Below are 13,330 nucleotides of genomic sequence, written 5' to 3' on the forward strand. Positions count from 1 at the left end.
ATTCTAGAAATGCATATAAAAGCTGACATTGAGTTCGCTTATCGAAACATCGATGCTTTATATTCACATTAAAGTCCTTCGTGCTGCAATAAAACGTTTCATATAATATTTCGTATTAAAATAATACAACGATAAATAAGGGACGCATCTAGTTTTAAATAATTTCTTTAATAAACTCACATAAATCAATCTTTTAATTACAAATATAAAAAATAAAAAATAAAAATCTTGAAAGAACTTGTATAGGATATAAAATAATAATTAAAAAGACGAAAAATAAAAATAAAAAAAAAGAAAATTTAGGAGCGACAAAGATTCTATTTCTTTAATCGACGAAAATCAGTTTGACGATCAGTTTTATAGCTTACGCGATATTTATTTGTATTAAACAATAATCTGAATACTGCCCTCGATGAAAAATTTACAAATGCACAAACGAAAATTGTGTGTTTCTATACACGAGCTATCGCTATCGTTATCGTCGCTAATTAATGTTAATATGCGGAAACGAGTGATAACGGGCTACATATCTATATAATAAATATACTATGATCGCGATGCAATGTACATCGTGATAAGCGTAACGTTCGCGCGATGGTCATCCTTATCAGGCTACTCTCTCAAATACAGTTCTATTTGGCACGGTGCATAGTGATTCGTTAAAATCATCATTGTTGTTAAATTGCGCTAGGTTCTTTTTCCTCAAATGTTCAATTAACAGGCTCTATTCAATCACCAAGTTAGTTTATAATATATTAATATTTTTAGTAATAAATTATTAAAATTAGTAACGCATAAAAAATTTTGTTATTGTAAAAAAAGAATATATATATATATATTCATATATATAAATTTTTACTTACATATTATAAGCTAATAATCGGCATCCTCGTTTTGTCGAAATTTCGTACGTCAGCAAATCTTCAGCTATGTAGTCTTCTCTTCAGCACTGTGTGTCTAATTAATAATTGCGCATCGCAACGTGCCACTTCTCACTGTTTTCTTCTCTCTCGTGCCAATCAAATAATTAATCGTACATGTTCTGTAGGAAGATACTTATTGAGGATATTAATTACTCGGTAGCTTTAAGAAATTATGATCAGGCTACTTCATGCTGCTTGAAATCTTATTTGCGAATCTTCACCGGAAGCAGGACTTGTATTTCACTAGATTATCTATTATTTCGATCGACAATGACTCCTTTTGAATAATTATTGCGCAGTAAATGTTCGCAATTCGTTTTGGAAACCGTGAAGAAACGGCGGCGCCAGGTTTTAATGAAGGTCGTCGTTTGTTTGACAGTGAGTCACCACGTACCCCTGTCTACCTGCCAAATTCCAAGATTATTACGAGTCGAAGGGAAAATTTTTTCCCGGAAAACTCGGTAATTTTCTGCGTAGCGAGGTTCTTTGCTCTGCGGTGCTAGACAAAGCACCCGACCGTCCAGCTGAAAGTGTATCAAACACCTACCTGATGATTCGTCTTCAATGTTAGTCGAGAATGAGTTCGTAGGTTTTCTTTTGCAAAGTATGATATCCAGAAGTAATTAGAATTGTTTTTTTGTTCGAAGTTAATTTTTCAACAATTAGTACAATACATTTTAAACGTTCATTATTTTCTGGTGAACTTCATAATGTCTGCTGCGTTGGATAGTACCATTAATTCCCGAGAATATTTACTGCTTTATCATTCACGTTCACAAAAGTATCTTCGACAGTGCACCTTTCTCACAGAGTCGAGTCATATCGTCACTTTCAATTCACCCTTAAACCCGGTGACAGTCACAACCTTTAGGAAGTAAGGTCAACCACTTCGGAATCGATCTAGTCAAACTAGTTTCCAACTCGAATTGTCAACGCCTCCGGATGATCTCTTTGATCTTCGGGGATCACGTTTGATAGTCGTCGCGTTCCCACTCGCGTTGTTTGTGTATGAGGTAACACAGGACTGCTTCCAAGACGTGGTGCAGCCGGTGCGACTGCGTCTTTGAAACTGTCCTGGACAGTCACCTCTCCCGTTGGTGACTCAGGACGAGGAGAAGCCGCGGTGAGGGAGGCAATGACGACGCCGTTGAGTGGAGTCTCCCGATCTTGCCCAGGAAGGGATGGTAGCGAGGCGAGCGAGGGGTGAGGTATACGTGGAAACGGGCGCGAGGAGGGACTGTTGGATCGTTAGCGACCAGACTAGGCGGTTCTTCTGATCCGATCGCGACGAGTTTCAGAGGCGGAGCGAATAACGCCCATGAGGCAACCGGGTCCGAGACCGTGTTCCAGGAGGCGGCGACCACACATCTACTGGGATCGATTTTCATAAAATCTCCCTTTTTTTTTTTATTTTTTTTATTTTTTTTTTACCTGCCCTTCCTCTCTTTCTTTTCGCCTCTCTCAGCATTTCCTTCCCCGACTTCAGCGTTCATCGTCTCTCTCTTCTTTCTTCTCTTGCTCTTTCCTCCACGATTGGCGTCAGCGTCTCCTTTCCACCTTGTCGCGCCTATAATGTCCGACCAGATCGGACGTGGATAAGAAGGCACGCCGGATCGTTCCTCATGTATATCTTCGGGTATCCGCACCGTCTTGAGTCTGACTTATGGACTACCTCGGTACACCGTCTGAAATTTCCTCGCTCGCTCGCACCAGCTCTCTCCACGCGAGCTATTTTGTACACGTGTACGTACTTTGATCAGCCATGTTTCGATACAATTTTTATTAATAAGGAGATGCTTTTTAGACCATAGAATCGATTTATTTCACTCGAGCGGACCAGTTCAGATTTAAGATCTTTATATTAGACGTATTTTTGTCGACTAAGAAGCAAGGAACTTATTTGATTATTATCTACGTATACATTTATATATTTACATTTCTAACTCATTTCTAACTTATTTAATGTAAGTTACACGAACTCTTAAGATACGTTTAAAAAAAAATTTTTTTTTTTTTTTTATAAAACCAAAAAAATAGAAAAAAAAACGAAAAAAATATAGCTGAAGTTGGTAAACAGGATCCTTAGTATAAATTTAGATTAATATAACTAGTACAAATCGCTACATTACGAGTCTTTGAAACAGTTTCAGTGCTGCCTTATCTCAGTCAGCGTTAATTATTTTTTTAGTCAATTGCTATCGATATCGATGCAATGTGCCAAATAATATCGATAACGACATAATTTCACAGTGCAGATCTGAGATTGGTAGCCAAGCCTCGTTATTACTCCGTGATTTCAACCAGAAATACGATCGTGGTTTATTTCGTTAATTGGAACCGTGAGGTTAATTGCCGGTCGATTAGGCCGTGATTACTTGCCTTTATCGCCATTACTTATAATAAATCAGCCGTCTGGCCGCAGATAAACGTGCGCGCGAACTTTACGGAACGCCGTGATCCTTAGTAGCCGCGTTACTCAACCGCCCGCCAGCATGCGACTAGCATTTTCGTTCTGTATCTTCTAGCCGCGCGTGCAATTACTCACAAATATCGCTAAATTGGCAGGCTCGATAGAATTTATATCGCTTGTTACACATGCGTGTGTAAGCTTTTTTTTTATATTATAAATTACAAACTGCGATTATAATTTTTAATATACCGTTCGCGAAGCAGCACCGCTTTCTACTGTTCGACAAACATTTTCTACTTCGAAACGCGTAAAGTAGATTTTATAATAAACACCGAGGCTCTTGTATACCGAGTTACTCTTGCGTATACGCAACATTTGTAGTTTTCTTTCTACATGTAGAAAAAGGCGCGTAATTGTCACTGGTTGATTAATTATCAATTAATTTTATCGTAAATAAGCTTAGCTCTGTCGACTGTTTTTCTTTTTGTAAAGAAATGTCCGGGCACGCATTAAATCTTTTATATTAATTAGATTTTCAATAGCTTCGCACGGTGATTAAAGCGTCTGTTGCCCGTCGTTTTTATAGAACTGACACGAGAGTGATCGCTATAAGTACTCACGTTATTTAGAAAAAAATATATTCGGAAGAAAGGTGGGGGAGCCGTGCGTGCATTTCTCATCATGGGAGAAACACGGAGATCGCGTGCCAAGTAAAGTTTCTAAGTTGATACTTATCATAAAGCCGGTAGCTGATATCCAAAAGGGAACTGACCTTTTCGCATCTTGTTCTATTTCCTTCGTAATCCTCGTCCGGAGAAATCGGGATTTTTTTTCACTCCGAAGAGGATTAAGGTACTTAGTTATCTGAGAAAGTGGAAAAAAAAAACTTCTAAGAACCCAACGCGAAATACTTTCTTTGAACACTTAGAAAGGAGCTACCGCGTATAGTCGTGATATAATTTCGCAATGTAATTCCGCGAAGCAAACTGCATGCTCTTATAAATTTTTTTTACTGCGTTTATTACGTTATGTAATAATTAACAATTAGATAGTTTCGATCGACGAAGTAAGCGAAACACTCCGGGCATTTTATATTCTCAAGATCTCGTCCATAAAATTGTAAAGACTTTGTGACGGTGCCAATACTTAGGAAACGACAAAATATCACAATAATGATACTCGAAGCCACTAAATTTTGGTGTCACTTTGACATTATTACGATTTTTTTATTTCTACCTGAGTAAAAGCATTTTTATCTTGGACTTTTTCAAACGAAAGACAATGCCCATTAAAAAAAAAGATGTTTTACGAAAAATATCTTCTGCATAGATTAAAACGTAATACGAACACGGCAGGCAGAGAATTCTATTCGCGTATTTTTTTTAACTGAACGGCTCTTTGACAGCTAATAAATAAAATTAATATTAATTTCTCTTTCTCCGCTCGGTCGTTTACTCGTTTCTTTGTTACTTATTTATTACGCGAATTATATTTTACGTGCTTGAAAAGCTCAGCTTAATAATTGCATTTCAGATGACATTTTCCTTTTTACTGCAAGAAATATGAGCTTCTGAAATATTTGTCTTTTATCTATTCTAATAGGATTTTTGCTATCGGTTTAAAACTTTACTGTCTTTCCGTAATTCCGTACGTATTAGTCATTCCACTTTGTATATTAAGATATAATACGGTAGATAATACTGATGCACCAGACAATGCTTGTAAAAAAGAAACTGAACAGACGACTTACTCGGAATTGAAATAAAGCGTTGTCTAGAAATGCATTTTCGGCTGCAGACGTGGAATGCCGATGGAGTCGAAGTAAGAGAATGTGTTCGAAAGAAAGAGAGAGAGATAGAGAGAGAGCGAGCGAAAGATGCTGCGAGTTTATCAAGGTTCGAGTCGTAGAATGAATTAAGGTACGACACCCTTTCAACCAAGGATTTCTTTTTTCTACAATGTTTCTACAAAATTATATGTTTGGAATGTTTAGAGCCGAGCAGCAAATTTTATTAAAGCAAAACAATCCCCCGCTCTCGTGTAGTTTCTGAACGTTTGAGTTTGTTGAATAATTTCTTGCTGCCAAAACTATCAAGCTGAACGTAAAAATATAATTACGTTTGTTATTTTTACATTACGTTACGCTCGTCTTTGTTCCGATAATCGTTTAATTTATTACTGATCGTAAAACGTAATCGCAATTAACATTTTAACATTTTCGCAAGAGCGCGTTGAAAGCACCGCGTGATATACGATGATAGGTCTCTCGTGACATCGAGGCAACATCTAATGGAGCTGTTTTCTCTGCCATTCTCCAGATTTTTATTTTATCCGAACACGATCTTGGCTACCAATTGTCGCGTCGATACGATCTATACAAAATCCCCCGAACGGTAATGTGATCCCGCAGTTTTGTGATCATGTTAAAATAAAAGGAAGCTGCTAAAAGCATCGGTCCCAACTAATTCCGTCGCGAGAAACTTATTTAAATCAGTATAACTTGGAGATATAATTCTTTAAATATTAAAATTATATTAAACAAATGTATGCATTAAAAGTTGAAGTACAATTGAGGGAGAAAAACTATAAAGTAAAATGCCGTGCTGTATTAAACTGCGTCAGTGGCGAGTAAATAATACATAAAAATTAAGTTATTATGTTGGAAATGTAGCGCATAACGGTGAGAATTATTTTTCGCATTTTATTGGTAATACGTATGCAATTTCAAAGTTGCTCATAACGTCGCATTAGTTTACGATCGCAGATACGCGCGGGCCTTAATAAATTGGCTGCACGTAATCTTTTTTTTCCGCAACAATATCGAAAGGTCAGTTAAGGGATCCCATGCTCTTCGGACACTCGATATTACAGATTATAGGCGCAACCATCGGGCGAATGCGTACCCTCGCGACTCCGCGCATAAACCTTTATCAGGCTGTAAATTCGATGCTCAACTACTGAAATATTTATGTCACGACTTTTTCGATCGACATGTGAGGATTGCCATCTTTTTGACGCACTCCAATATTTCGCTTGATTAACGCTATTAATTTCCGCGAGTTTGTGGAGCGAAGTAAATAAAGTATCTACACGAGTTTAATCGCGTCACTTGGCATGTGCAATAAAATATGCCTATTTTTTAAAGTGATTATAAATCTATTTTCACTGATAACGGTTTATTTTCATTTTAATATAAATATTTTATTAAAATGAATAAAATTTAATATAAATATTAATAACATCTTTTTTTTTACATAATAAATAATTACATTTATGCAAGAAGCAAGTGCTGCCTTTGCAGCTCTTGTAAAATTTCTAACTCTGACCAGCGTGTGCTTTTAAATTCAGCCAAGATTAGGAACGTACGCCAATCGAAATCGCGATTTTTCTAACAGCCGCGGAGCAGCTCTTTCCGCCGGGCTCGGCTATTGTTTCTCCTCTTAAACATCACATCGCGGTCTAAAAAAATAAAAGCAAAAAGTCGCACGGTAAAATACTACTCGCCGTATATTTTCGCGGGAAGCTTTCCGTCGATGCGAGTGCTCCTTCAAAAGGCAAATCGCTAATGGCAATTACGCGGCCGCGCAATCTAAAATAACAGGAAGAAAATGTTCCCGCGACACTGTAGCTAAATGTTAACGCCTGTCGTTTGAGTAAAATATAAAATTATGTCCTCCCGGCGAGTTAGTGTCTTTCCCGCACAATAAGCCGGCGACGTCCTCCCGTGTCCTCCGTAGGCCCCCGTCTCGCGGCGTGCAATATAAAATTCATAAAATATCACTAATTTATGTCCCGGGTGGAATGTGCGGGAGCGTCCGGACGCCGGTTCCATCATGGCGGCACCATAAACGGGGCAATCAGGTATGTACCGAGACACGGCCGGGGTGTTCTCTCTCGGAGAACGTTCGTTTCGATTTCTTTCTCGTCGAGCTGGCGGCACGGAGGGGTAGGGAGGGGGAAGGAACGAGGGAACCCGGTAGAACGGGGAGGGCAAGAGTGCACTTTCCGTGCACTCACACCCCTTTGACCATTCGTCGTCCATTAGCGACCTCGACTTGGAATGCAATTCCCGGCGGAAGGTGAGAGGGACGGGGCTAAATGGCTGGAGGGGAGGGAGAATAAAGTGCCGAGAGTTGGAGCTGAAGGCTTCGGGCGAACGGAGCAAGAAAGGAGACTGGGCACTCGAGATGAAAAGAGGAGAGATAGGAGAGACACGGTTAATAGAGAAAATTAAGGAAAAGGAACGCTGCTAGTTATACGGGAGGAGAAGAATTGATAGAAAGAGACGGGGGGAGGCCTTGCTTCGGAGTCCGAGACTCGCCGGAGGCGAAGGAATAGTCCGATCCAGTAATAAGCGATAGGTTTCTATCTAGTTCGAAAGTTTGGACTTGAGATTTGTCTCATTTGAAGTTAAGGGACGGTTTAGGTTTCTGTATTTTAATTCGCACTGAATCGAATTTCTATTACGATATTAAAAAATTATTCAATTAATTTAATATATAAAAATATACACGTAAAAGTGCAACGAACGGAAAGAAAGAGGCAGCTGGGGGTAAGGGGGGGAAGGTGGCTCGTCGGGAGGTGTTGCGGAGGGACGGAGGTGGACGAGACGAAGGCAGCCTCTGGAGGAGGCTGTCACCGTGGTCCTCCCGCGGCCATCGGAGGGGTCCCGCGACGGAACAAAAATTATCTCCTCCGACAAGCGGGCAACTGCTTCCAGGAAAAGGCGATCCTTGTGTACCTCCATCCCGTAGCACGCATTAGCGTCGTCGTCCGGCCAGTTTTGTTTTTCCAGGTTTTATTCCCGGCCCGATCGCCGGTCTTCTTCCCTCACGTCCGCCGTCTTCCTCCTTTTTATACCTCTCGCGTTCCCCGTCTCGCGTCCTCTCGTTTCACGTCGCCACCGGATTGTCGGCGCCAATTAAGATTCGTTCTTTGACTCCTCCGGTGCCCTCGCGTTGTCTCGAGCCAGCAGCATTGTAGCGGTACTAACAGTAGCCCTCGAAAGAATTTCACCGGTGGAATTTTTCTGGCGCATCGGAATTAGATAACGCATCGAAAATATCATATACGTCGCTCAAAAAAAAAAAAACAGAAAAAAAGAGACCTACGCAATTAAAAATTTCCTTTGGTTCTTCGGTAGTTTTGCACCGTAAATATATAGACACGTGGTAATTAGTATCAAAATTGCCGTTTTGTATATTATTTAATAACTATTATTGTTCGACAGACTCAATATGTTATTTATAAATCCTGTGTGGTACGTGAAATCGAATTTTATCCATCAAATCGATATCAATTTCATTGCTGGTTAATTGCTTTTGTTGTATAACGCACGTCCGTCAACGTTAATTAGGGCTAATCGATTAGTCGAAAGCGTAGTAATGCTTGCATTATCTTGTGGGGATGTTGGGATAAAATATGGCCGGTGCAGCTCACCGTTAAGTAACAGAAGAGATAGGCGTGGCGCCGATCAGAAAATTGAAGGGTGCAGCTTAGCTAGGGATGGTCGCCCTTCTTCGCACACCGCAGTTCCATTATTTTCGTCTCGCTCTGCTCTGAGTCATTAAGGCCTCCAATAAATTAATTCTTTATTTACATTAAATTATTTTCGATTTCGAGAAGGAATTAAAAAAAAAAAAGTAACCTAGTAAAAAGCTTTTCGCATCTCGTTCGCGTAATTCTCTAATTTAGATGTTAAACGTTCGAGGGTATATCTCCCAATTTTGCAAATCTAAAATATTTAATCTATCGCGATATGAAATCTTTTTTAGTTCAAAAACAATTTTTTTTTTCTTTTTTTTTTTCTTTTTTCTTTTTTTTTTTTTACTGCATAGCGTTCGCCGATTGAGATTCAGTAAATTAGAAACGCTTTCGCGGCGACCGCTCTCGGGGTCTCCTTCCCGCCTCGCGTCGTTTAGACGAGCCTCGCAATCCTCTTCTTGCAGATCCATTCTGGAATTGGTGGAGGTCCACCCAATCTAATCGTGAACAGCATTCGTCGGCGTTCCTCTTCTCGCTTCCTGGAAACCGGGCCGCGTGCACGTTTGTGTTGGCGAATGCGACCGCGTCCGAGGGGAACGTGGGTGCGTCGGAATCGACCGTAGGTCTTGGTAATAGCCTTGTGGGCGAACGAGTCGCCACAAGTCGAAAAAGAACTCGTGAAGTGACGGAAGAAAGGTAGGAAAGGTAGGGAAATAATGCGCGGGATAAAGTAACACGAGGCAGGGGTCTATCGACGAAATCGCGCATCGGGATGAGGCACGCTTGATGAGCGAAGTGCGAGACGCGAATAAGGATCTCACGAGTGTTCAATTAGGAATATCTTAGGAAAAGCCGGCGGGAGGGAAAATAAAAAGTCAATTTTTATATTAAATATTGCATACGTGATTTATTTTTAATACATCGATTAATAACATCTTTCTCCCAACGTGCAAGAAAGAAAATAATAAAGCAATAAAAAAATGGTATCGTTACATAAAATAAAAAAATTATAGACCACTTGATTAAATTACTTTGTTAAAATGTTTAATATATGGTTTATTATTATATTAATTATTTGCAAAGTTAATGATACATTTTTCTTTTTCTCGCTCTACTTTTTTTTTTTTCTTTTTTTTAATAAATACTTTTTCAAATTCTTGCGAAATTATAAAACCCGCGATGCCTGCGTCTTTGTCATCGCCCTGTTATCGCGTATTGCTATCAACCACCCTTAAACGAGAGCGGTCCTTATCATTGAGCCGAAGTATCGTCCGTTGGAAGTTAATGAATGCATCATCAAGTTTATCGAGAAATGCGCGTACAGCGCGATAGTAGCGGTTTAATTTACAAAAAGTGCGGTAAAACCGCAACTTACAAATAATAAACATGCGCCAGATCGCATTCTGGCGGGCATGGCGCGATTAAATGATCGAACGGCGCAGGTTCGATTATAACGAACCATTTTTCGCAACAGGCGTCTTTTGATATTGCACTTCCTCCCCGCAAAGAGTATAAAACGTCAATTAAGCGTATCCAACGATAATGGCTGCAATTTAAATTTATCATATGATTACCATTTCTAATAATATACATATATTATTTTTTTCCGGTTGGACGAGTACGGGTGTAATTTGTGTTATACATACATTAAATGACGATATTAATATTTGATATTAGATACTGAGAAATATTTAACGAAATATTGAAAGCTAATGCGGAGCGGAGCGGAATCTTTGGTTCTATCGTTAATTGTAAATTTACACCGACAGACAGAAACAATATCTTATTGCGTTCTATATTTCATATCTGTCCGCGCATGCATTATTTAATACTCTGCCATTGAGAATTTCTAAGGTAAATTCGAGACGATTATACTAGGGGCAGCCATTCGCGACGTCTCCGTGGTGTTCGCCGACGGAATGGCGGCTTGTTGCCGACTTGATGTCCGAATAAATACTCTTTGCTTTTACAATTTTATTAGTACACACTGATGCATAAATTTTTAATAATTATGTTAGGAGAAGGTACATAAAATAATAAGCTTTCATAAAATTTTATAAAATTTTACTTAAAAAGAAAGGTTGTGAAGATAATTAATTTTCTACGCCTTTTATATCGATTTTTATTCATTGATTAAGAAAATTAAATTACTTAAAGTCTTAATTTAATTTGTTGGAAGTTATTTCGATATTCTATTAATCGTATTCTTTGAGCAATTTTGTCGAATCTCTGTAAAATTTTATTTGATCTTGAAATCGCTAAATAATCGACATTTGCCAATCACGATGGCGAGTTATATTTTTATCAAACCACATTAATTGTTAAAAAAAAAAATATTAATAGAGAAGGGAAGACGAAAATATATTATTTTCCAACGTCGGGCTGCGTGTCTTGAGGTACTGCTGAAACAATCGCGCCGATAACATGATAATTATGGCAAAGCGCGTGCTGAATAAATTAAAACAATAATAGCACGATGGAAAGGATAAAATGACGGCTCGCCAGCTAAACTTATCGTTGTTTATAGTTAGACTGCGGCTATTTAATTCGAGATTACCGCGGGGAAATTTTATGCGGCCACCGATGTGTAATATTTAAAATCGGTTTGTAATGGGACTTTATAACGGCGGCGTTAATATGTAATTTTGTAATTATCATCATATCGAAAGATGTCGAAAAGTAACGTTGCAAATACATAATAAAAGAGTATTACGATAACGTAATAAACTTTGGGAAATCTATTCGAACGGCGGATAAGTAGGTGCGAAAAAAAGAAATAAAAAAAAGGAAAATAAAATAAAGATTCTTTTAGTGAAGTCGGATATTATCATATCGATGTTCGAAACAAAGATGTTAACTCACTTTGCTGACTGTTGTCACCGCAAAGTGTCTGCAAATCCGGTCAGTATCGCGCTACTAGCATTGAGATATTTTAGCCTCGATCAACGATATCTCATCGGTACATTAAACTGCCACAATTCGCATTTTCTTCTGCATTTCTTAGAAGGTACTCTCCTCGATATTGCATATGCGATGCTTTACCGTTTAGTAATAATACCATCGAGTCACAGCCGTGACAAATTGGCAGATTTCAAACGAATAAATAAACTAAATAAAGCCGACGAAGGTTCACTTTGCAAAAAATAATTTCACGATTTTTTAGCTTCGCGGCGTTTTACTTAAATTCTTAAATATTTCCAACAAGGTAGAGTTAATGCACGCACTTCTGACGTCGCAGTAAAAATTTCAGGCTATCTTATTCGAAAGGATTGTCGATTTTATATTAGGCGAAATATGCATTTTAATAATTATTAGATAATCCCGAGACAAGCAAGCGTTTCGTCAAATACTCCTGTTTAGCTCGGTCTTGGAAATATTCTTGCTTCACCGCATGCCTTGACCAATATTTATTTCTAATAAATATGTTTTTGCTCGCGCGCCATCGGGCAAATGTCTGTGACGCGTTTATCTAATCTCGCTCTTCACGCTGATAAGAATTTTTCGTATTCCGGATGGCGGTATTTTCACGGAACCCTTAACATACATATACGTTATTATATATATGAATAAATGTACATAAAATAAATATATAATGCCAATTGGAAATTAAATCATTTCTTACTGTTTGTGTAATAAAGCCGTATATAATTTTTTTTTTTTTGCAATATAGGTATATACATATAAATTAAATTACACAAGTATTTATGCAGTATATATGTATGTTAAGAAAAATATTTGTAAAATACTTTTACTTGTAAATTTTCTTATGGAGGGAGGATTTATAATTTTATTTAACGCACTAAAACCCTTTTTCAAAAAAAAAAAAAAAAAAACGATGAATTACAATTCACAAAATTGTTCGCGAAAGAAAATTGATGATAGAGGCGATGACAGGGAGAACCTTTTCTCCCGGTGGAAGGAAGGACAGGTCGAAGTAGCCGCGATCGAACGACGGAGAGGTTACTTTTGGTGAACAGAACACGGGGAAGGGATTCTCGAGGGCGGCGCCACGTTTGCGCCACGGTATGAAGGGAGCCTCGGAGGGGAATAAAGAGGTGGAAAAAAAGGAGCTCGGGAAAGTGGCTAACATGGAATAGCCCTTAGCCGGCACGATAGCCGCTCTTTAGGCTGATGGACTCTTGCCTCCTTTTCTCTTTTATCCCCTCGTGATGCCTTTCCTTCTCTTCGCCCGTCACCTTTTACCTGTGGTCCAGCGCTCTACCTTCCTTTCTCTCTCTCTCTCTCTACATTTCTCCCATTCATATCTGTTCTCCTTTGCATCTCGCAATTTTTGCTTTTTCTCGTACGCGTATACGCACACCAAAGATACCGGATTTTGTTTAGCGCAAACGTTATAAAATTGTTTACGAGACCTTTTATGAAATTAAAACGTTTGTTCGCGTACGAAATATTCTCTAATAAATTTATCTACAGCAAGAACTTAGTGGCTTCTAATATAATTACTAATGAACAACGAGCTTATAATTTTTTTTGCTATAATTAGGGAATGCGG

At 38.6% G+C, this 13,330-nt stretch overlaps 1 protein-coding gene across 2 annotated transcripts in view; it reads right to left on the minus strand.

Annotated features, from left to right (window-relative positions):
• The window catches only part of LOC139109184 (GATA-binding factor A), a 45,423-nt gene extending 38,482 nt beyond the window's left edge, over positions 1-6,941 (minus strand). The window contains exon 1 of one of the 2 annotated variants that reach the window (XM_070668061.1): positions 864-6,941. The gene's annotated coding sequence lies outside the window, so the exon portion shown is untranslated. The remainder of the gene's footprint in view (positions 1-863) is intronic. The other variant, XM_070668062.1, reaches the window with a different exon arrangement.
• Positions 6,942-13,330: the final 6,389 nt, after the last annotated feature.

The sequence above is a fragment of the Cardiocondyla obscurior genome, linkage group LG16 (genome assembly GCF_019399895.1).
Source record: "Cardiocondyla obscurior isolate alpha-2009 linkage group LG16, Cobs3.1, whole genome shotgun sequence".
Taxonomy (NCBI): domain Eukaryota; kingdom Metazoa; phylum Arthropoda; class Insecta; order Hymenoptera; family Formicidae; genus Cardiocondyla; species Cardiocondyla obscurior.